Below are 25000 nucleotides of genomic sequence, written 5' to 3' on the forward strand. Positions count from 1 at the left end.
GAACTACAGAACTGCAAGATGATATATTTGTATTATTTTAAGCCATTATGACACCTTTTCAACATCAAATCATCCCATCCAACAACATTTATATAAATAGAAGAAAAAAACACCCTTATTTTATATCCCTTAGTAACATTAAAACGTTTTTTCTGTAGGTCATACACATTTTGTTAAATTTGTGAAATGGCCTTTTGAAGCACAAAGTGGATTGTATCACTTTCTTCCTTAGTTGATTTTTGTAGCTTTCAAAAACCTTCTGAATGAACCCTCAAATTCTCAGCATAGTATATGAGAACCTCCATGATTTAGTTTCTTTTTTCTAGTCTCTTCCTTTGCTGTATTTCCTCAAATACTTCCACTCCATTGGCCTATTGATACCAAATTAAACTTGAATTATTTCTAACAATAATTTTTTTTAGCAATTTTCCATGCAGTATTTACCCTTTATCTCATGTAATATGCATAAAACATTAGAAATTACTCAAATCTAAATTACACCCTAGATTATTATTTGCTAAGCCTGGCAATCCTACTCATGATCCTTATGAGTTTTCTCTTTCGCCTCATTCTTTGTCTACAGATATCCTTCAGGGCTAAGTCAAATATAAACTCTAACATAAGCCCTCTACCTTTTACTTTCTTTATAGAATTGCTACATTGAATGTCTTTCAGACTGCAACCTTGCTGAACATTTATTTTTCTCCATTTGTCCATAATGCCTCATATCTATTAGAACCTTGATAAACATTTGCAGAATACATGAATAAATATTAGGCAATAAATCATTAGTTGAAATAAATCTCAAAATGAATGTTATTGGTAAACTCAGATAAGCTTTAAAGAAAGTTGTTTTAAAGCCTAGTATAAACATTATTCTAAGTAACATGGCTTTACAGTTGCCACTAAAACCCATTTAATAAAATGGAAACTCCATATAAAATTGCTGAGTGCATAAACTAAAGGTTAGGAAGTTATGCCAACAGAGAATTCGGCCAACCAAACCAAAATGTTCCAACTCTGAAGCCGTGGGTAACCATCAAAGACATTTGCACAGTGCCCCAGACAGAATCACCAACTCTAGGAGATGCACTACCATGTTTAAATATGAATGTAGAATATTGATACTTTCCCCTTTAGGAAAAATGGCTATGAAATCTGCTATAAAATGAGTTGCAAATAATTTCTTTGAACTGATTTCTCTCTTTAAAATACAAGGTGATTGATACCACAGACACCTGCTAGGACTTGAGCTCCAGGAAATCCATGATTACTAGGACTGGTACTGATCACCATCCCCCTGTGTAAGAATGACTCTTGGATGATCCAGGACAAGCACCACCTACCATAGGACAGAGCAAACTTACTGTTACACTGGGAGATGTCAGTGACTTTAGGAGGTTTCATCATTTCACCTGCCACATTGGACCTTCAAAAAATAAGATCATAAATTGGCCTTCTGTCTGTCCACACAATACGGGTAATAGAACTCTTTTGCTTGTGAGTAAGAAATAACTTAAAATTGTCTACAACTGACAACTATTATTGTTGTGAATTTTGCATATATTGGGCATTGTATGTGGATTAGCATTTTGGAAAAAACTCTCCCTGTCTGAGAGCACGTCAAGTCCAGGGCCACTCTGCTCATCTGCCACATGCAATCAGTGTGTCCTCGAAATTTGTGATTCAAAATATTTACCTGGTATGCACGTTGTCTTCTCTCGTTTCCACATCATATTTTGAAGTTCATGTAATATTTTTCTTGGATTAATGTGGGCCTCTAATTAACCAAGCTGTCTCAGTTTTACCCCACCTAAATTTTTCAACACAACTTCCAGAACACCCTTTCTAGTTGCAAATGTAACTATTCATTACTCTTTAAAATCCCAACCGCTTCCTTGAGGAGTTCAGGCTCTTTAGCATGGTCTGCAGACCTTTTGTCACAGGGTTGCTGCTTATTTCTTTATACATGTTTCTTGCTGTGCTTACCTCCCATTTTTTCCTAGAAATTTGCCTTCTGACAATTGTAAACCTTATCAAGGAAGGTAATGCATTTTTCTGATCTGTTATTTCCCTATTATCGATCAAAGTGGCTGGCAGAAAGTGGTGTTTAGTCTGATTCATGAATCAATGTACATTGTATTTTTTTCCTCCAGCTGATGAAAGACTACCTTCCTGCTTCAAAGCTCTTATCCTCCCTTTGACTCACTGTTTTAAACCCGTGTACATGTGTATGTAAGTGATAGCAAGCAGAAAGGGGATAAAGGGGGAACGGGGATCCAGGTGCTAGGTACAACGGATAGAAGTGGTACTTAATTTTCTGCTCTGGATGACTCCTTAGTTTCAAGTCAGAAAAAGGAAGAGATCACATTTTCATCCATTACTGTGACTTTAGGCCTCAGGATGGTTAGTGGGTAGGAAAAGATTTGGTGAGGTACACCATCAGAGACAAAAGGGAAAGACCAGAAACCCAATTGAACTTTTACTTCTTTCAGAGACTACAGATCAACACCTGGAAAAGTACGTAAGACCTGAAATGTGTGTTGTTTTTCCGTGTTTGCTATCCATACTTTACTTCCTCTCAGCATATTTTTTGAAAGTGTAAGGGAGGAAGACTGCAAACTTGACTTTGAAAACCACCAGGAAAGGTGTTGAGAAGCTAACATTACAGTCTATCATCAACCTTAGGAAAAGTGAATCCTCAGGAATGAAAAGAGGAAATGGACTGAGCCCTTGAAACTTACAGGAAGTTATTAAAGGAGCAAAGGAGTCTGGAACTGACAGGTTTTCTCAGGGCTTGGACCGTCAGTTCAAGGATTTGTGGTGGTACCTAGTTACCCTTCGCAAAGTGGCTTATGAAGAGACCCTGATACTTCATTCTAAGCAATGAAATTTTCCAGCTTAGTAGAGATCCAGGAGGCCAGGAAGTGAGCATCTGTTTGTGAGTAAGGGAAGAAAGGCATGACCTTGATGCAGCTCTGATAGGAGAAATATGCTTCCAACCCAGTTTGTGGAGGACTGTTTGGGGGATTTTAAGAATCACTACATCGCAACCTGGGGAGTATGGACTCCTTCAGCCTGAGCAGTACATGCTGAGGAATATCTGATCTTGAGATCAAATGGAGATGACCAGTAGAAGTTGGAGTTTTGGAAAGGTTACTTAGGATGCAGTATAGACTACGGATTAGGGAGGGTAAAGTTGGTGGGAGGGAAGCTGTGACAAGTAATCTAGATGAGATGATGATGATCTGAACTCAGCAGCACTAGGCTTGGAGAGAAGTGGATAAATGCCAAAGATATTTAAGAGGTAGAATTTACACAATTTGATATAGGGGATGAACGTACATGGACGTTCCATATTTCATCAAAGAATCCTTTTTTTTGGCATAACATTTTAAACATATATCAGAATTCCTTTCCACTGAACATATTTTGTAAGACCTAGGTCTGTGGTAAAGGATGTGTGTTTTCACGGGAAAGTACAGGTACATATAATACCGAGTTCCACTTTGGGCAGGAACATTTTGGTGAGAATGCCAACCTTGGGCGTGGAAATCATAAAAAGGGGTCTCCTAAACACTCCACATATCGAGTAGGACAGCTATCTGAAAGTGTTGTGTTCAATATTAATTGAATGTAGCTCTGCCCACAGAACTTCCCGGGTATCTAAAAGTATATTGATGTGTACAAAAAGGCTTTTTTCCTTCACAGCAAGATAAGACATTTCTCAATTCCTGGTGGCCCTGTGAGTCAGAGCCTCACAGTGTGTGTGCTGAGGTTTCAGGTAGTAGAAGGCTTCTTGGTCTTGGGTATACAAGTACTCCCACAGCTCATACGTGAGTTTGGGGTCAGGCCAAATTCAATGAAGACATGAGTAGTTCCATTAACAAATTTACCATTGAAAATAACCCTGTCGTAGCCTTGGCTCCTTGCCTTCCAGAATACTCCTTCACTGGGGTGGATGATCAGGAGAGATGGAGACCTGGCCTTCCCAGAACAGACTGAAGCTGACAAGGTAGGTGCTGTTGTTGAAGTCTGCCTCCATTCATGTCGTGCCTGCTTTTTGAGATGGGGAGCACATCCCAGATCCCAGCCCTCAGGGAATCACCACCAATTTCCTTCCTGCATCCCAAGGGGCCCCTCAACTCCGTTAGGATGTCTAACTGCCCCCCCCTCCCCCCGCCCACTGTGGAGAACGGTGCTGTGCTGTGTGCAGCACTAGGGGTGGTGTTCATGCGGGTGAGAGATCTGGGTGGGGTCAGCGGGTCTGGTTTCTCTCTGATTCCCTTTATTCTTTGCTCAGTCTCTGTTGGTGACTTTAACGGGATCAGTGATAGTTCAGGGTATAAGGATTTCATTGAAGTGTTCCATTGATAGAATGAGATCGGTAGGTTTAGACCAGACCCAAGCTGACATTACCAGGTATGTGACATAATGAAATGAACCTCTTCAAGTCATTTTAGTTATGAATTGTAATGTTTATTTGCGTATTATCATCAGTATTATTTAAACTGATAATTTTGAAAGACATGTAAATAACTTAAAAATTTATTTTCAACTTTAGTTGATATACAATGTTATATTTCTGTCAGGTATATGACATAGCGATTTGCCATTTCTGTACATTACAAAACGTTCACCACAGTCAATGTAACCATGTGTCACTATACAAAGTTGTTATACTATTATTTATAAATGGAAGATGGTACTTCTTAATCCCCTTTATGTGTTATGCTTATCCCTACTCTGCTCTCTCCTCAGGCAACCAATAGTTCTGAGTCGATTTCTGTTTTTCTTTATTTGTTTGTATTTTAGATTCCACATATAAATGAAATCATACGGTATTTGCCTTAATTCACTTAGCATAATATCCTCTAGTTCCATCCATGTTGATGCAAATGGCAATATTCGATTCTTTTTCATGGCTGAGTAATCTTCTATTTTGTATGTACCTTGTATCTTCTTTATCCATTCTTCAATTGATGGACACTTAGCCATATCTTGGCTCATGTAAGTAATGTTTCAGTAAACATAAGAGTGCATATGTCTTTCTGAATGAGGGTTTTCATTTTCTACAGGTAAATACCCAGAAGTACAGTTACTGGATGGCTTGTTTATGTTTTTTTAAAGCTTATTTGAGAGAGAGGGTACAAATGGTGGGAGAGGCAAGACAGCTCCACAGTGACACCCGTGAGCCTGATGCAGTGCCCACACCCATAAATTGCGAGATCATGACCTATGCCGAGTCAGATGCTCAACCGACTGAGCCACTCAGGTGACCCAAGGTATTACTATTTTTAACCTTCAAGGAATCTTCCTATTGTTTTTGCCTACAGGATGCATTTATATTCCCACCAATAGTGCACTAGAGTTCCTTTTTCTCCACATATTTGCTAACACTTGTTATTTCTTGTCTTGGTGCCATTCTGACAGCTGTGAGGTGATAGCTCATTGTGCTTTTGATTTGCATTTCTCCGATGATGAGTGATGTTGAGCATCTTTTCATGTGTCTGATGGTCATGTGTATGACTTATTTGAAAAATGACTATTCAGGTCCTCTGCCCATTTTTTAAATAAGGTTAGTATTATTTTTGGTGTTGAGTTGTGTGAGTTCTTTATATATTTTGAATATTAATACCTTATTGGATATATCATTTGTTAATATCGTCTCCCATTGAATAGGTTGCCTTTTCATTTTGTTGAAAATTCCCCTCACTGGGCAAAATCTTTTGGTTTGACATAGTTGCAGTAGTTCATTTTTGCTGTGTTTCCCTTACCTGAGGAGATGTCCATAAAATGTTGCTAAGGCTAGGGTCCAGGTTATTCTTTAAGTGTTTTATGGTTTCAGATCTTCCATTTTGAGTTTATGGTGTAAGAAAGTGGTCCAGTTTTTGCAACACTATTTATTGAAGAGACTATGTTTTTTCCTTTGTATGTTCTTGCCTCTTCTGTCATATATTAATTGACCATAAATGTGTAGATTCTTGGAATCTCTACCCTGTTCCCTTGATACGTGTTGATATTTTTGACTACTGTAGCTTTGTAGTATATATTTAAATCTGGGATTCTGAGATCTCTCATTTTGTTCTTTTTCAAAATTGCTTTTGCAATTTGGGGACTTTTATAATTCCATGAGTATTTTAGGATTGTATGTTCTAGTTCTGTGGGAAAAGAAACTGTTGGTATTTTGATCAGGACTGCATGGAACCTGTAGATTGCTTTGGGTAGAATGCACAGTTTAACAATATTCCTCCAATCCATGAGCATGGTTTCCTTCCTCTAGGTCTTCCACCAACTTGGTTATATTTATTCCTAGGTTTTTTATTCTTTTTAATGCAATTTTAAGTGGGATTATATTCTTAATTTTGTATCCTGAATTTTGATAAATTCATTAGTTTTAACAGTGTGTTGAAATCTTTAGGTTTCATGGTATATGGTGTCATGTCATCTAGAAATAGTAACAGTTTTGCATCTTCCTTACCAATTTTAGATAACTTTCTTTCTTAGTCTTCTCCAATTGCTGCAGCTAGTACTTCTAGTAGTATGTTGAACACAAGAGATGAAGCTGGACATCCTTTTCTTGTTCCTGATCTTAGAAGAAAGGCTTTAGTTTTTCATCACTGAGTATGATGTTGGCTGAGGATGTGTCATGTACTGCCTTTCTTATGTTGAGGTATATTCCCTCTACACATACTTTGTTAAGAGTTTTTATCATAAATGAATGCTGAATTTTGTCAAGTGCTTTATATGGTTTCAGGAGTAGAATCCAGTGACTGATCTCTTCCATATGATACCTAGTGCTCATCCTGAAAAGTGCCCATGGTAATGCCCACCACCCATTTAACCCACCCTCCCTTCCAGCAACCCTCTGTTTGTTCTCTATATTTAAGAGTCTTATGGTTTGCCTCCCTGTTTTTATCTTATTCTTACTACCCTTCCCACATGTTCATCTGTGGAGTTTCTCAAATTCCACATATGAGTGAAATCATATGATAATCTTTCTCTGACTTATTTTGCTTAGCATAATACCCTCCAGTTCCATCCACGTTGTTGTAAATGGCAAGACTTCTTTTTCATCATTTGTCCTTGTGTGTGTGTAATATATATGTGTATATACGTATATTACATCTTCTTAATCCATCACTTGATGGACATTTGGGCTCTCACCATAATTTGGATAGTGCTATGAACATTGGCATGAGTGTGCCCCTTCAAATCAGTGTTTTGTATCCTTTGGATGAATGCCTAGTAGTGCAATTGCTGGGAACAACACTAAAAGGCAACCAATGGAATTGGAGAAGATATTTGCAAATGCCACATTGGATAAAGGGTTAGTAACCAAAATCTATAAAGGTCTTACCAAACTCAACACCCCCAAAGCCCAAATAATCCAGTTAAGTGATGGGCAGAAGACATGAATGGACATTTCCAGATGGCAAACAGACCTATAAAACATGCTTAATATCACTCATCATCAGAGAAATACAAATCAAAACCAATTCTGACCACCTCACACTGGTCAGAATGGCTACAATTAACAACTCAGGGAACAGCAGAGAGAGGGGAACCCTTGTGCACTGTTGATGGGAATGCAAACTGGTGCAGCCACTCTGGAAAACAGTCTGAGGTTTCCTCAAAAAATTAAAAAAGTGACCTCTTTTAATGTCCATGACTCATTTAGCCCATCCTTCCCCCCCACCTCCCCTCCAGCAACCCTCAGTTTATTCTGTTTGTTTGTTTATTTATTTTTAACGTTTATTTTATTTTTGGGACAGAGAGAGACAGAGCATGAACGGGGGAGGGGCAGAGAGAGAGGGAGACACAGAATCAGAAACAGGCTCCAGGCTCTGAGCCATCAGCCCAGAGCCCGACGCGGGGCTCGAACTCACGGACCGCGAGATCGTGACCTGGCTGAAGTCGGACGCTTAACCGACTGCGCCACCCAGGCGCCCCTATTCTGTATATTTAAAAGACTCTTCTGGTGTGCCTCTCTCTCTGTTATTATTTTTCCTTCCCTTCCCGTATGTTCATCTGTTGTTTTTAAATTCCACAAATGAGTGAAATCATCTGTTATTTGTCTTTCTCTGCCTGACTTATTTTGCTTAGCATAATACTTTGTAGTTCCATCCACATTGTTGCAAATGGTAAGAGTTCAAATAATGAACTCTGTTTTAAAGTATTTATTTCATTGGTTTTTTTCCTTTTATTAATTTTGGGTGTGTTTTTTAGTTTTTCTGACTCCATTAAGTGTTGCTTCTGATGTCTATTGTCATATATGTCCCTCTAGGAACTGCTTTTGTGTCTCAAAGATTTTTGACCATGATATTTCCAGTTTTATTTGTGTCCTCATGTTTAAGTTCCTTCTTGTTTTCTCCATTAATTAACCCATTGGTTGTTTAGTAGTATGTTGTTTCACATCCATGTTTTCTTGTTTTTCTAGTTTTATTTTTGTAATGGATTTCTAGTTTCATACCATTGTGTTTGGAAAAGATCAATCTTTTTGAATTTATTTAAATTTGTGTTCTTACATGTGATGTATCCTGGAGAGTGTTTCATGTGCATATAAAGAACGTGTGTTCTGCTATTTGTGGATGGCATGTTATGTGTATATTTTAAGTTCATTTGGTCTAATGTATCATTTAAAGCCACTCTTTCTTATTGACTGTCTGTGTGGATGATCTTTCTATTGCTGTAAGTGGGGTGTTCAAGTTTCCTACTATCAGTGTATTATTGTCAATTTCTCCCCTATGTCTGTTAATATTTTTTTTTATATATTCAGGTGCGCCTATGGTAAGTGCACAGATATTTACAATTGTTGTATCCTCTTGCTTATCACTTATTATTCATTGCCCTTGTATATTGCTATAGTATTTTTCTTAGTTTATTATGTCCGATAGAAGTATAGTTACACTGGCTTTCCCCCCCCCCCCCCCCCCGCTTCTATTTGCATGGAACATCTTTATATATTCCTTAACTTTCAGTTTGTATGTGTCTTTAGGTCTGAAGTGGGTCTCTTGTAAACAACATATAGGTGGATCTTTTGTTTTCTTTTTGAAATCCATTCAGTCTGTCTATTTTGATTGGAACATTCAGTCCATTTAATTTAAGGTAATTATTTAATATATATGTGCTTGTTCCCATTTTGTTAATTTTATTAATTTTATTTTCCTTTTTTCTTCTCTTTCTTCCCTTGTGATTCCTTTCTTTTATAGTTTGATTTGTGGTTACCATGATGTTCATATATAACATCCTATGCATATAGCACTTCATGTAAAGGTGACTGTTGCTTAAGTTTGAACACATTCTAAAAGAATTATGTTTTTACTCCCTCTTCCATGTATATGAAATATTTCCTATCTTTTTTGTATCTCTTAACTAACTGTATATAAAATTGATATTAGTATTTTTGTAAGTTTTTGGTCTGCTTTTTCTCTATGGGCTCTTTTTCCTTTCAAAGAAGTCTAATATGTCTTATATGGCCATTTTAGTGGTGATACACTCTACCTTTTGTTCATCTGGAAACTTCTTTATGTCTTCTTCAATTCTGAATGCTAACCTTGCTGGTTTCAGTATACTTGGTTGTAGGTTTTTTCCTTTCAGTACTTCAAATCTACCATACCACTGCATTCTGGCCTGCAAAGTTTCTGCTCAAGAATCAACTTAAAGCTTAAAATGGGTTTTCTTGCAAGTAAGCAATTGCTTTTCTTTTGCTCCTTTAAAAATTCTCTTTAATTTTTATGTCATAATTAGTATCTGTCCTGATGTGGGCCCTTTTGGGTTCACACTGGAGCTCTCTGTCGATCCTGGAGCTTGATGTCTGTTTCATTCCCCAGTGTAGGGAAATTTTCAGTGATTATTTCTTTAAGTTTTCTATGTGAATGGCATTATCCTTGATGTTGTCCTAGAGGTTTCTTCTTTTAGATCACTGATCTGTCCTGCATCTTGTTATCTGCTATTGATTCTCTGTACTATATTTTTCATTTCAGTCGTTGTACTTTACAGCTCTGATTGGTTATATTTTCTGCTTCCTTGCTGAAGTTTTCAAGCTGCTCATCCACTCTTCTCTCAAGTATGGTGGTCATCTTCATGACTATTGCTTTGAACTCTTGATCAGGTAGGTCACTTATCTCCATATTGTTAATTCTTTTTCCTCACTTTGTCTGACTCTGTTTGTCTCTATGTATTAGGTCAGCTACGTCTCCTGGTCTTAAAGTTACTGGCCCTATAGAGAAGAAATCTTGGGGTTTCCTTTAGTGCAGTACTTACTGTTTAGTAGAACCAGATGTTCCAGTGGTGTCTCCTATGTTTGCAGCTGGGTGAAAGTCCTGGGTACAACTTGCCACGGGTTTGGTGGTAAGCAGGGCCGCCTCCTTCTCTCACTAGGGCAAGACTTGCTTTGGAGTGGTGCTGGTTCTGGACCGGGTTGACCACAAGGCATGGCAGGGTAATAGTCGCTATACAGGAACACCTGCAATGGTAAGTCCACAGGATAGATGGCGAATGACCAACTGGCACCTACCTGTGTCAGGCCAGCTAGGCTCAAGAGGGGCAAGAAAAGTGGTACCTGCCAGCACTTCTGTACCTGGAGATAGTTCCTGCCCCCCTGGCACATGTCCTAGTCTATAAATGTCCTACATGTGTAGCTTGGGCACTTTTCAAACTGCTGCCTCTGTGGTCTCATTGTACTTGAGCCCTTTAAGGGTGTATCCCTCTTTCTGATAGCCCTCCACTCTTACTGAAGTGAACCCCCTGCTTATTTTCAAAGCCTGATGTTATGGGGCTCATCGAGCCAATGCAGATCCCTGTGACTGAGCGTGCCCAATGAGGGACTTCAAACCCTCATCCTTCAGGGAGGACCTCCACCCCTGTGATATCCTTCCTGCTGGTTGGTCACTGAGGGTTTTGTCAGGACTACATCTCTGCCCATCGTACCTTTCTAGATGTAGCTTTCTCTTCGTATCTTTAATTGTGGAAAAGCTGTCCTGTCAGTCTTCGGGTTGTTCTCAGAATGAGGTGTACTGTATGCCATTGCAGCCTTGTGTCTGCAGGAGGAATTGAGCTCAGATTCTTCACTTCTCCTCTTGACCAGTAAAAGACTATTAGACATAGGTAAAAAAAAAACTAGATTGAGGTAGAACTAACAGAACTTAGTTATGGCAGGATAGGAGTTGTATAAGTAAAGGAAGAGTAAATGCACCTGAGTCAATTAATTATTCATCAGTATTCTCTGCGGTATATATTTTAACTTCCATATTTTATGGAAGGCTTGAACAGTTGTGGGTAAATATATTGAATCTAAAAGATTATTGGTCTGGCAGATGGCAGAGCGAGAGGATCCTGAGCTCCCTTCCTCCCAGGGACACACTGAGACAATAACTACATACAATGCAACTCACTCTGAAAATGATCTGTGACTGGCAGAATAGATCTCCACAACTGAAGGTATAAAGAGAAGGTCACGTTGACAAGAATAGGAGGGGGAGGGAGGTGGTCGTGAACCAAACTCCCAATGTGGTGACCCCTTGCAGTAGAAATATCACAGGTGTGCAGTTACTCCCTGAAGAACAAGGGGATCAAGCTCCACATTAGGTGCCCACAGCCCTGGAAAGCTTTCACTAAAAAGAGAAGCACCCATAATGTCTGGCTTTGGCAGATCCTGAGGGGGCTATAGGAAATAAAGACTCCTCTTTTAAAGGACAAGCACACTCTATCTCTTGCACAGAAGCAGCACTTTGAAACATGTCTGGATTATATGTGAAGGAGGCTCACTAATTTTAGGGCGTGTGCTGGAGGGGCAGAAATCTGTAGGAGCTTTTTTGGGAGTATCAGGGGGTGCCATTTTTCTTGCCTTCCTTCAGCCTAGCCTTGCAGGAGGCAGTTCAGGCACTTTCCATCTACCTTGCTACTAGTTCTCACCCCACCCTGGTATTTTTGTGCAGATCTACATCACCGAAGCTGCCCCCCACTGCAGGTGTCCCTTCATAATAACTCCTGCCATAGTGGCGGGGGAAAGGAGCCAGCTATGCTGGGAGCTAACCCCACCTCCTGGCAAGCTGATAGCCATGACTACTGGGGGCATGCTGGGGGGCTAGATTGGTTGCCTAGGGGGCTGGCTGGCAGCCACCCCCCAATAGTTGCTGAATTACAACAGGAGGGCACATGCAGCCCATGCAGGAGTCACCCCTGGTGAACAAAAACTTCTGAGCCTCCCAGGACATTTTCTACAGAAGGCTGCTACTTTCAAGAACAGGAAATAGAGCTGACCTACCTAATACAGAGAGGCAGACGAAATGGCTTCAAACAAACAACTGAGGTAATCTACCTGAGAAAGAATTCAAAATAACCGTCAAAAAGATGCTCACAGAACTCGAGTGAGAGGGTATCGAGGAGGGCACCTTTTGGGATGAGCACTGGGTGTTGTATGGAAACCAATTTGACAATAAATTTCATATATAAATTAAAAAAAAAAAGAAAAACCCAACCCATCAGAGCAGAATAGAATAACAACTGAAACAAAAATACAGTAGAAGGAATCAACAGATTAGAGGATGAAGAATGGATCAGTGATCTAGAAGACAGGAAATTGCCCAAGCTGAATAACAAAAAGAAAACAATGGGAATAGGTTCAGGGATCTGGGACAGCATCAAGTATAGTAGCGTTCACATTACAGACCCCTCTCGAGAAAGAGAGGGGCATACAATTTACTTGAAAACCTGGGCAATGAAACACATATGAAGGACCAGAAAACTCAACAAGATGAACACAAAGATGTCCACACAAAGACACATAATAATTAAAGTGTCAAAAAACAAAAAAAGGTGAAGGGAGATGTTAAAAAGAGCAAAACAACAAACTACTTACAGAGAGCCCTAGAAGGGATTCAACAGAAATGTTTCAGACCCGACTAGACTGACCTGGTATATATAACATGATGAAAATACCTACAAGCAAAAATACTCTAACCAGCAAAATGATTCAGAATTGTAGGAAAGTTTATCACCATTAAACTGACCTTACAAGAATTAGTAATGACACTTTTCAAAGGGGAAAATAAAGGGCCATAAGTACAGTAAGAAAATTATGACAAAAATATTTCACTGGCAAAAGGAAACATAATGAAGATAGATCAATAACATATGAATGTTGATAGCATGAAATATCCATAATAACTAGCTAAGAGCTCCAGAAAATAAGATGTGAAATATATATTAAACTTTCAGAGACATAGAAAAATATAGTGCTTTTAAGTTGAAACACATTTTAAGTGGCCATCCACTTAAAATGGATTGCTATACACTTAGGGGCTATATATGAACTGTATTATAAACATAAAAGCTTCTAATAGATATAGAATAAAGAAAAAGGAATCCATAATAATAAAGCCTTCAAATCACAAGGGAAGGAAGCAAGAGAAGGACCAGAGAAGAGCTACAAAAATAAGGAGACGACAATTAACAAAAAAGCAGGAAGTTCATACCTATCAGTAACTAATGTAAATGGACTAAATGTTCCAATCAAAAGACAAAGGGAGACTAAAGAGATTAAAAAATAAAAACCAAAACCCAAAGACCCATTTATATGCTGCCTACAAGAAGCTCATTTCAGTCTTAAAGACATACAGAAAGAAAGTGAAGGAATGGAAAAATATATTCGAGGCAAATGGAAACAAAAAGTCAGGGTAGCAATATTAATAGACAAAATAGACTTTAAAACAAAGACTGTAACAAGAGGTAGAAGAAAATTACATAATGATAAAGGGATCAATTCAACAAGAGTATAAATAGTTGTAAATATTTATGCACCAAACATGGACTCACCTAAATATATAAAGTGATATTACAGACATAAAAGGAGAAATTGACCAGAATACAACAATAGTCAGGTACTATAACACCCCAGCATCAATGGATAGATCATCAAGGCAGCAAGTCAATTAAAAACAACACTGACTTTGAATGACACATTAGACCAGATACACTTAACAAGTATATACAAACCATTCCAATCCCCACACAGCAGAGTACAGTTTTCAAATGCATATGGAACAATTCTCTAGGATAGATCACATGTTAGGCTACAAAGTAATTCTCAGTAAATTCAAGAAGATAAACCATTGGCCAGATTCATCAGGGAAAAAGAGGACTTAAATCAGAAGTTAAAGAGGACTCTAAAGGACTACTATGAAAAACTACATGCTGAGAAACTGGAATAAATGGAAAAATTTCTAGAAAAATAAAATTTTCCAAGACTCAATCCGGAAGAAATAGACAATCAGAACAGACTGGTTACTAGTAACAGAATTGAATCAGTAATCCAAAAATCTCCCCAAAAAACAAAAGTCCAAGACCAGATGGCTTCACAGACTAATGCTACCAAATATTTAAGAAGGGTTAATACTTATTCTTTACAAAATGTTCCACAAACTTAAAGAGGAAGGAATTTTCCAAATTTATTCTGTGATGCCAAATTTATTCTCTGATACCACAGCTAAAGACACTATAAAAAAAAATCCGCCAAACTACATAATATCCCTAATAAACATAGATGCCAAAATTCTCAGCAAGTAATTGAGTCCAGTAGTATATTAAAAGCATCATTCATCATGAACAAGTTGGATTTACTCCAGGGATGCAAGGATGAGTTAACATCCAAAATTGATCCATGTAATATACCACATTAACAACAACAAAAACATTAAAAATTATATGATCTCAACAGATGGAGAAAAAGCATTTGACAAAATTCAACTTGTGTTCACAATAAGAACTCTCAACTAGGTGGATGTCGAGAGTACGTACCTCAACATAATGAAGGTCATATAGACACACCCACATCTAACATCATAATCAGTGGTAAAAACGTGAAAGCTTTTCCTCTAAGATCTGGAACAAGACACACCTGTCCACTTTCACCACTTCTATTGGAAGTTCTAGCATCAACAATCAGAAAAGAAAAAGAAATAAAATACATCCAAATTGGTAAGGAAGAAGTAAAACCTTAACTAATTCCAGATGACATATGACTGTGTAGAGGAAATAGACCCTGTGAAAAAAAAAAGAAAAAAGCCCAAACAGAATAAATGAATTCATTAAAGTTGCAGGGCAGACAATTACATAAATCTTTACATTTCTGTACACTAATAACAAACCAGAAGAAAAAAAAGTTAACACACATAAAGCCTAACCAAAATATGTCTCCACTGCACCCCAGCAACAATCAATAAAATCCTTGTGGCTGGTAGAAAACAGTAGAGCAAACCAAAAGGGACAAAAACAAACAAACAAACAAAAACCCAGGGAGATGAGATGTTATAAAAAATAAAGCTTAAAGGAACCCAAGAGTCAACCTCTGACAAGATCAGTGAAGAAATAGAGATGCAAATAAATAAAACCCCAAACAAGAATCTTTTCATGTACTTTTGGAAAATTTTAAAAACCTTAATTTGCACAAAAGGGAATAGAAAAATTGGATAGAGAATAACCATTCAATACACAAATAATAATCACAATAATAATAATGTAATTGTGATAATGATAAACATGTTACCATTTTCCGCACTTCTAGAAGTCACAGGCTGAGATTGTTTTATCAGTGGGTGCAGATATCCCTAGGTTACATAATGAGAAAAAATTGTCCAATTAATATTATGAGTTAGAAATATGTTTTATGCTAAGACTTCACAAGCACAATATAAGAAAAATATAGGCCTATTTCCTTCCCTTCTGACTATGTTGAACATGGCTTTAAGATTCTTTTATATCAATGTAGATACAGATGTAGCCTGAGTGTGTATGTGTGTTTATTCATCATGGTCAATTATGTATTAATTTAGGATTAACAAATGGCCCCAGAGAGAAAGATCTTACAGTGTAATTTATTCTTAGTGGTTTAAAGACAAACATTTCATGTTTTTTACTGTTCTCAAATTAGGAGTACAGTTGCCAAAATAACATTTGCTCTATTTCGAAACTAATGTAACATTAAAATTCAATTTAAAAAGTTAAATACTTTTAAAAAATTAAAAATAATGTTTATTTTTGAGAGACAGAGTGTGAGTGGGGTAGGGGAGGGGAAGAGAGAGGGAGACACGGAATCTGAAGCAGGCTCTGAGCTGCCAACCCCCAGCTTGATGTGGGGCTCCAATTACATTACTGTGTTATCATGACCTGAGCCCAAGTTGGACACTTAACCGATTGACCCACCCACGCGGCCCTAAATACCTTCGTTTTGAGGTCAGAAGAAGACAAAGAGGTTAGCAATTTTAGAAACCCTGAATAAAACAAAAAATCAGAGGTATGAGAATTTTAAGGGAAAAAGGAAACTGTCCTTATTTTTGCAGATGTTGTGATTGTCCACAAAGAAGACCAAACATAGCAAATTATGTGCATTAAGAGAGTCAGTAAGGAACTGGATACAAAATAAACTTGCAAAAATCAATAGCACTTACCTCTACCAGTAATAATCACCAAAACAATATAATAGAAGGTAAGTTCTGAACTTGATGGAGGCATTTTGAAAAGAGCTGAGTGAAAAACTCTAACACTTTGAAAAATAGGGTGGCTTAATATTATAAATTTGTTAATTTTCCCTTAAATAACTTTAAAATTCTATGTATTTCTCTTGATGTATTTAGTTCTCAAACTATTGATGGCTTTCTACTTAAATTTTTTTAAAATGTTTATTTTTGAGCAAGATCACGAGTTGGGGAGACACAGAATCTGAAGCACCCTCCACGCTCTCAGCTGTCATCACAGAGCTGGATGCGGGGCTCAAACCTGTGAACTGTGAGTGAGATCATGACCTGAGCCGAAGTTGGACACTTAATTGACTGAGACACCCAGGTGCCCCTTTCTACTTACAGTTTTTGATTTCTGGTCTAATTTCACTATATCAGAAAGCATATGCTGAACAATTTTAACCTTTAGAAATTGAGACTTGCATTATGTGAAGGCTATGGTCTAATTTCATAAATGATCTAGGTGCACCTACAAGAATGTGCAGTTCACAATTGTATTTCACATAGGTTTCACTTGTAAAAAATTACTTAGAGAGGTTAATGTCTATTAATATGGCTGTAGATTTGTCTCTATTTTGTATCAATTTTTGCTTTATATATTTTGAGGACATAATATTAGTACATGCATCATTATAACTTCTTGGTGGATTATCTGAGTATATTATCTTCCTGATTATATTTTCCTGGTATATTATCATGAAGAAGGTCTGTTTGGGGGTACCTATGTGGTTCAGTTGATTAAGCAGGTAACTCTTGATTTCAGCTCTGGTCATGATCTCATGGTTCCTGGGCTTCAGCCCCATGTCGGGCTCTCCACTGACAGCATGGAGCCCGCTTGGGATTCTCTCTCTCCCTGCTCCTATCCTGCACGCATGCACATGTGCTCTCTCCCTCTCTCTTGAAATAAACTAAAAAAAAGCTTGTATAGTTACAATAACGAGAGGCAAAAGAGGCTTTGAGAAAAGAAGCATTTTTTAACGTTATTGTTTAAATTCCAGTCCGTTGGCATACAGTATCATATTGGTTTCAAGTGTTCAGTATAGTGCTCATCCCAACAAGTGCACTCCTTGATCCCCATCTCCCACCACCCCCTCCCATCTGGTAACTATCTGTTCTCCATAGTTACGAGTCTGTTTCTTGGTTTGCCTCTCTTTTTGGTTAGTGTTTGGTTTATTTTGGGGGTGGAGGAGAAATGGTAAATACTCCCCTTTTTTACTTTCAAACATTAAGTTCTTTATAATATGGCATTTGTAATCAACATAAAAGTTTTATTGTTTAAATATGGTGAGACAAATCTTGGTTTTTAGTATATTTAATCTTTTTTTTTCCCTACAGGACCCGCCTATTGTACTGCCTCCTTTTGGATTTATCAAGTATTTTTTTAAATTAAAAAAGGTTTATTTTTGAGAGAGAGGGAGAGCATACGAGTGGGGGAGGAGAGGATCCAAAGTGGGCTCTGTGCTGACAGCCCTGTGCGGGGCTCCAACTCATGAACCGTGAGATCATGACCTCAGCTGGTGTTGGATAGTTAACCAACTGAGCCACCCAGGCACCTGATTAATCAAATAGTTTAAATTATTCCATTTATTCCTCTATTTAACTAAGGGTTTTACATTATCTTAGTATCTTTTATTGGCTATCTTAAAAATTACACCTTGCATCCTTGATTATGAGAGAAACTTAGAATTCTTTAACACTACTTACCCTTTTTGTATTTTGTTATTTTTGTCTAGTATTTTAATTTTATGTATATTTTAAAATCAACAGCATATTATTTTGTTTTTTGAAGTAATCATTCACTTATATTTACCAACTTTTTTTCCATTTTGAGTTAAATTTTGTTTATGGTGTGAGGGAATGTTTATGGATCATTTTTTGCAGATGGATATACATATGTGTTCTAGCCACTTATTAAAAAGATTATTTTTTTGGCACTTTGGCACTTAAATTGAAAATCAATTGGTCCTGTATATTAATGTTTATTTCTGAACTATTCTGCTCGATTTATTTTTATGTCTGCCTTTGTGCCAATACCACACTGTGTTAATTACTGTGGCTTTATAAGAAGGCTTTAAAAAAAAACACGTTTATTTATTTTGAGAGGGAGAGAGAATCCCAAGCAGCCTCTGCACTATAAGCACAGAGCCTGATGCAGGGATCTATCTTATGGGATCGTGACCTGAGCCACCTAGGCGCCACTATATAAGTCTTGAAACCAGAAAGAATAAATCTGCCAACTGTGTCCATGTTTAAAAAAAAAATTCTATGTATTTCGAATTAAGTTCCCAAGAGGATTTTCTTGGGTTCGGAGAGGAAACCTGATTGTAAAATTTTGCAGAATGTAATAGTCTGTGAATACCTGGGAAACATTTAAAAAATATGACTACCCCTACCATAATTATAGTAATAAAACAGTATTGTAGTATCAAATAAACCAATCAAATTGAATAGGTCCTCTGGAAACAGACCTGCTTATAGATGGCAGTTTGCTATATGTCATTGGTAACATCACAAATCAGAAAATTATATTTAGTGAACCATAATGGAAAAGTTGTCTCACTTGTGACAAATCGGAAAAAACAAAGATTCCTATTTCATGCTGCATACAGAGAAGCTCAGATGAAATAAAAACCTAACTATGAATGAAAATGCAATATAAAGAAGTTTATAGTTTCTTTATGATCTCAAATTAGGAAGTATTTCTTAAAAAGATCTCAAAACAGAAACTATAAGTATTTATATATTCAGTTACTCAAAGTTAAAAGTTTTATTCACTGACGACAGACTGGGATAATATATATGGAACATTTAAAACTAATGAAGAACTATTATGTAGAGTGTAAGAGTTACTACTGAAAATAAAGAACATGTCAGTAAGCTCAGCAGAAAAATAGACAAAATGTTTATCACCTTATTGGGCACATTAGGAAAGAGATGCATTTCATTTAGGAGAATAGATAAGTTACACTATGTATGTTCATTCAGTAGAATACATGCAGCTCTCAGAGATCATGAATTATATTTACATGTAGCAATGTGATTAGACATCAAAGAATAATTTTGAATGAAAAAATTAAAGCATTTATGTAAGTAAAATAAAAATACTAACACAATACTGTATGCCTTTCAAGGTCACATACATGCCTAAATATATGTGTTGAATAAAAACTGGAATGCTATGAGGAATAATAGTATGTAATGGGAGAGTATGGAGAATGAATGAAAAAAGTACAACAAAAAAATCATATATGGCCATGTAGCTTGTGATAGATTGACTTTCCTTCAGATAACAATCATCAACTCTGAGAAAATACTAAAAACAAGTACCTGAAGGCTATGTACAGTGAACAGGGGCAGGCAAATTTTGAAAGATGAAAGTTGGAAGCAGGAGCCACGAAAAGGCAAGTTTTCTGTTTCTGAAGCTTTCACCTGAGAACAGTTTACAGAGAAGCATGGAGTACTAAAATGCAATAGAAACCTACTATTTTTTAAAATGGCTTCAACAATTTGAGAGCAGAGTCTGCAGCAACCACAGCCACTGACAGAGAATGAAATCCCAGAACAGTAAGAACCAGAGAAGGGCATGCCCCAAATTGTGAGTATGAATGATACTCAAATCTCTACTGATCCCTGAAGCATGCCTTTGGGGTAGACACAAAGCAATGTATTGCTAAAGCCAAAAAACTCACCTGAGATTTGAGTTACTTCCAACCACAGGTGAAACAGTATTTGCAGTTTCAGTTGAACCAAGTTAATTGATTGCCAGAACAAAAATTTCAACACAATCTGAGGAGTAAAATAGAATCTAGGTCTCCATAAAATAACTATCACAATGTCCAGGATACAATTCAAAATTACTCAGCACTGAAGGAACCAGAAAAAATGTAATCATTCTGAAAAGAAAAGACAATTAATGGAAGCCAACCCTTAGATAATCTAGATGTTGGCATGATCAGACAAGGACTTTGAGACAGCTATTATAACTATGCTCAATGAAGTAAAGATGCTGTAATGAATGGAAAAATAAGGAATCTCGGCAAAGACAGAAATATTAAAGAACCAAACAGAATTACAACAAAAAACAGTATCTGAAATAAAAATACACTCTTTAATCCACTTTACTAAATTGCCTCCCCACTTCTCAGTGTTTCTCTATTAGATCAAGGTTATGCATATCAATTGTATTCAGACTTTATATACATTTATTAACTTCAGGTCTGTTTGGTTTATAACTTTCTGAAAGATATAATACAATCTCCCACTATGGCTGTGGTGATATCAATTTTAGCTTATAATTCTGTTTTTGCTAGGATCATCCAAATGTGTGATTATTATACATTTTTTGTAGATTGTTCCTTATGTAGCATCTCATTTTATGATTATTTATGCCTTTTCTTTTCTCTTTAACATCAACAATTTACACCAGAAGTCAATGGTGTAAAATGTTTAAGAAACTCAAAGGAAGGAAATATGAGCCAGAAATTTTAAGGTAAAACAATTTGACTTTCAATTTAAAAAGCACAATTTCTTTAACACATTAAAATTTAGGAACTATTTCCCTTAAGGTCTTTCCTAAGGAATTTATTAAACAGAGTGAATTTCAAATAACCAAAATGACTGGACAATTTGATATAACGATTTGTGTTAAGAAAAAAAATATATTTACTCACAGGCATAAATCTAATGATTACATGATATAGGGTATGGTATGCAATGGCTATGTATTCTAATGTAATTGCAGTAAAACTATAAAAAATTTGGAGAATGGGAAGAGATGGAAAAAGCAGGATTAGGTAGCTGACTGAGAGTCATTAACGAAGTAAAAGGATATTACTTCAAGTCAGATAACGAAGAGTCAGGGTTGGGAAAAAATGTTACTAGCTAACTTCAATATTGCTGATGGTAAGGGACCAATAGACATTAACCAAGTGACAAAAAGGGTTATACACAAGGATTGGAATAAAAGTAACCATTAGAACAAAAATAGAAACATCTCTAAGTAACAGAAAAATATTCAAAAATAAAATAGCAAATAGATATTATAAAGATGTAAATATATATAATTATACCATAAAACAATGCCAAAATTAGCACCAAACATATCAATTGCATCAGTAAATATAAATGGATTTGTCCTAACAACAATTTTCAGATTGTTCAATATTTGCAAATGATATATCCAAGAAGGAGTTAATATCCAAAATATATGAAGAACTTCAACTCAACACTAAAAACAATCTGATTCAAAAATAGGCAGAAGACCTGAACAGACATTTTTCCAAGAAGACATCCAGATGGCCAATAGACCCATGAAAAGGTGATATCACTATCACAGAAATGCAAATTAAAACCACAATGAGATATCCCCTTACACTTGTCAAAATGGCTAAAGTAAAAAACAACAACAAAAAAACAAACACCTTGGCAAGGATGTAGAAAAAAGAACCCTCATGCATGTTGGTGGGAATGTAAATTGGTACAGATGCGGTGGAAAGTAATATGGGGGTTTCTCAAAAAGTCAAAAATAGAAATACCATATGATCCAACAATTCCACTGCTGAGTATTTACCCAAAGAAAATGAAAATATTAATTCAACAAGATATATGCACCCCTATGTTTATGGCAGCATTATTGACAATAGCCAAGATAGGGAAGGAACCAAAGCGTCAATAGATAGATGAATGGATACATCTATCCACACACGTTAGAATATTAGGCAGCATAAAACAGGAGAAGATCTTGCCATTTGCAGCAACATGGGCGGACCTAGGACTTATGCTAAGTGAAGTATGTCAGACTCAGACAAATAACATGATTTCAATTATATGTGAAATCTAAAAAATCAATAAACAAAAAGCAGAATCAGTTGTATAAATACAGAGAACTGATGGCTGCCAGAGGGAAGGGGGTAGCAGAATGAGCAAATGGGTAAAGGGGAGTGGGAGATACACTCTCCAGTTGTGGAATGAATAGAAGTTACAGCATAGAGAATATAGTCAATGATATCGTAATAGCATTGTATGGTGATAGTTGCTAACTACACTTGTGAAAAGTATAGCATAATGTATAGAGATGTTGAATCACTGTGGCATACACCTGAAACTAATCTAACATTGTGTGTCAACTAAAATTAGAAAAAAAAACCCAAAACCTATTTTCAGATTGTTTAACAAAGCAAAATTCAACACTATGGTCTATGTAAGACCCACCTGAAATGAAAATTCAGAAAGAGTAAAAAAATAAGAGTGATACTTAATAATGAGAGATTGAACATTTTCTTTCAAAACTGAAAAAGGAAAGAGTGCTCTCTTTCAGGTCCAAGAGTGCAGAAATAAATAAATAAACACACACACACACACACACACACACACACACACACACACAAATTGGAAAGGAATAAATAAAACTGTTTACAAATGACATGGTTATTCTATGTAAAAAAAACAATACCTAGAGAATCTACATAAATATTGGAACAAGTGAATATAGCATGGTGGGAGAATATGAAAGATATAAAATTCATTTGTTTTTCTATAAACTAGCATTAACAATTGGAATTTGAAATAAAAAAAATACCATTTACAATAGCACCAAAAAAAAAGTGAAGTACTTGGGTATAAAGCTAAAAAATATGTACACGATCTATATGAGGAACTACAATACACAGATGGAAGAAATAAAAAGATGTTCCAAGTTAATGGGTTGAAAGGCTCAATATTGTTACATCAATTCTTTCCAGCTTGATCTATTGATTCAGTGCAATCTTAAATCTTAGAAAGTTGCTTTGTGTACAGTGACAAACTGATTCTAAGATTTATATAGAAAGGCAAAGGTGTTAGCACAGACAGCACAATTTTGAAAAAAAAAAAGTTTAAAGACTCACATTACCCTAGTATATTTCAAGTCCTAGTATAAAGCTACAGTTATCAAACAATGTGGTATTGGTAAGGAATGGAAACACTGAAGGGAACAGAATAGAGAGCCCAAAAGTAAACCTATATAGGAATTCTGGGGAAGATGGTGTAGGAGAACCCTAGGCTCACTTTGCCCCATGGATGCAACTAGGTAATTCTCATATCAGTGTAAATAACCCAGAAAATGACCCAAAGATTGGCAAAACAAACTCCACTACTGAAGGCAGAGAAGAGGCCACATTGAAGAGAGCAGGAAGAGTGGAGACATGGTGGAAAGCTAAATCAACAGTGGCCATCTACAAGTGGGAGGGAGCTGGGGACACAGGAAAAAGACACAGATTATCACACTGGGAAGCCCTCGTGGGGAAGAAGAATCCCCATAGAATTTGGCTTGGAAAACTAGAGGGGCTGAATTTTCTGAGTTCTTAAAACCAGTGGGACTGAAAGCCTGGAACATTAAAAGTCAGTGGGCTTGTGTCTTGGAGAGCCAGGGTGGCCACAGAAAGCTGAGTCCCCACGCTTGCAGAGACAGCAGGACAAACTGCCTGTAACTATATAGATTAAAAGCAGAAGTTTGAAAATTTTCTGAGGTACATGGGAGAGAAAGAGTTATTTACTCATCTCAGAGCATGTCCTGGGAGGGCAGCGTTCTCTGAGGGACTTGACTAGGAACAAAGGAGCTGGCAATTGTCATCTCTCTCCCCTGCCCCTCAGCATAAATACATGGCCACCTTCAGGAACCATAATGGCATGGACATTCACCACTTGTTTACATCGTGCCATGTCCCTTCAAGCCAGGACTGCCTCAGTCCTGGGGCTGTGGGTCCCCTTCCCCAGAAGACTGGTGGTGCAAGCCAACACTGTGTCTTCTGACTTTGTACTTTGTGGGACCTTGGTCTGTGTTGGTGGCCAGTCAACTGTGGAGGATACCTCATCAAAAGGGTATGCCCTGCCTACTACTTTCAAGAGCAGGAGATGTGGCTGACTTTTCTAAGTCACAGAACATCAGATAATTAGACAAAACGAAGAGACAGTGGAATATGTCTCAAAGGAAAGAACAGGAAAAAAATTACAGCAAGAAACCTAAGCAAAATGGAAAATGTAATATGCCTGATAGAGAATTTAAAGTAATAATCATAAAGATACTCAACTTGAGAAAGGAGTAGAAGGCATCAGTGAAATTCTTAACAAAGAGATTAAAAAAGAACCAGAGATGAACACAGTAATTGAAATTAAAAATACACTAGATGGAATAAATAGCAGACTAGAAGAAGCAGAAGAATGAATTGGTGACCTGGAGGACAGAGTAATGGAAAGTAATCAAGCTGAGCAGGTGAGGGAAAAAAAAAAGTATGCAAAATGAGAGTAGACTTCGGGAACACAGTGACTACATCAAAGGTAATAACATTTGTATAATGAGGATCTCAGAAGAAGAGAAAAAGGCGCAGAAATTTTATGTGAAGAAATAATAGCTGAAAATTCCCCAAATCTGGAGAAGGAAATGGAAATTCAAATGCAGGAGGTAGAGAGATCCCCCTACAAAACAACCCAAGGAGGTCCATACAAAG

At 36.9% G+C, this 25000-nt stretch overlaps 1 long non-coding RNA gene across 2 annotated transcripts; it reads left to right on the top strand.

Annotated features, from left to right (window-relative positions):
- Window positions 1-8158: 8158 nt before the first annotated feature.
- LOC121035418 (uncharacterized) lies at window positions 8159-16722 on the top strand. 2 transcript variants are annotated; one of them, XR_005792873.1, is made up of 3 exons: window positions 8159-10114; window positions 10384-10476; window positions 16341-16722. It is a non-coding gene; the product is annotated as an uncharacterized LOC121035418 (long non-coding RNA). The 2 variants fall into 2 exon arrangements; XR_005792872.1 differs by lacking the exon at window positions 16341-16722 and having other exon boundaries at window positions 10384-11111.
- Window positions 16723-25000: the final 8278 nt, after the last annotated feature.

This window comes from Herpailurus yagouaroundi, unplaced genomic scaffold (assembly GCF_014898765.1).
Source record: "Herpailurus yagouaroundi ecotype Mexico unplaced genomic scaffold, PumYag 161, whole genome shotgun sequence".
Taxonomy (NCBI): Eukaryota; Metazoa; Chordata; class Mammalia; order Carnivora; family Felidae; genus Herpailurus; species Herpailurus yagouaroundi.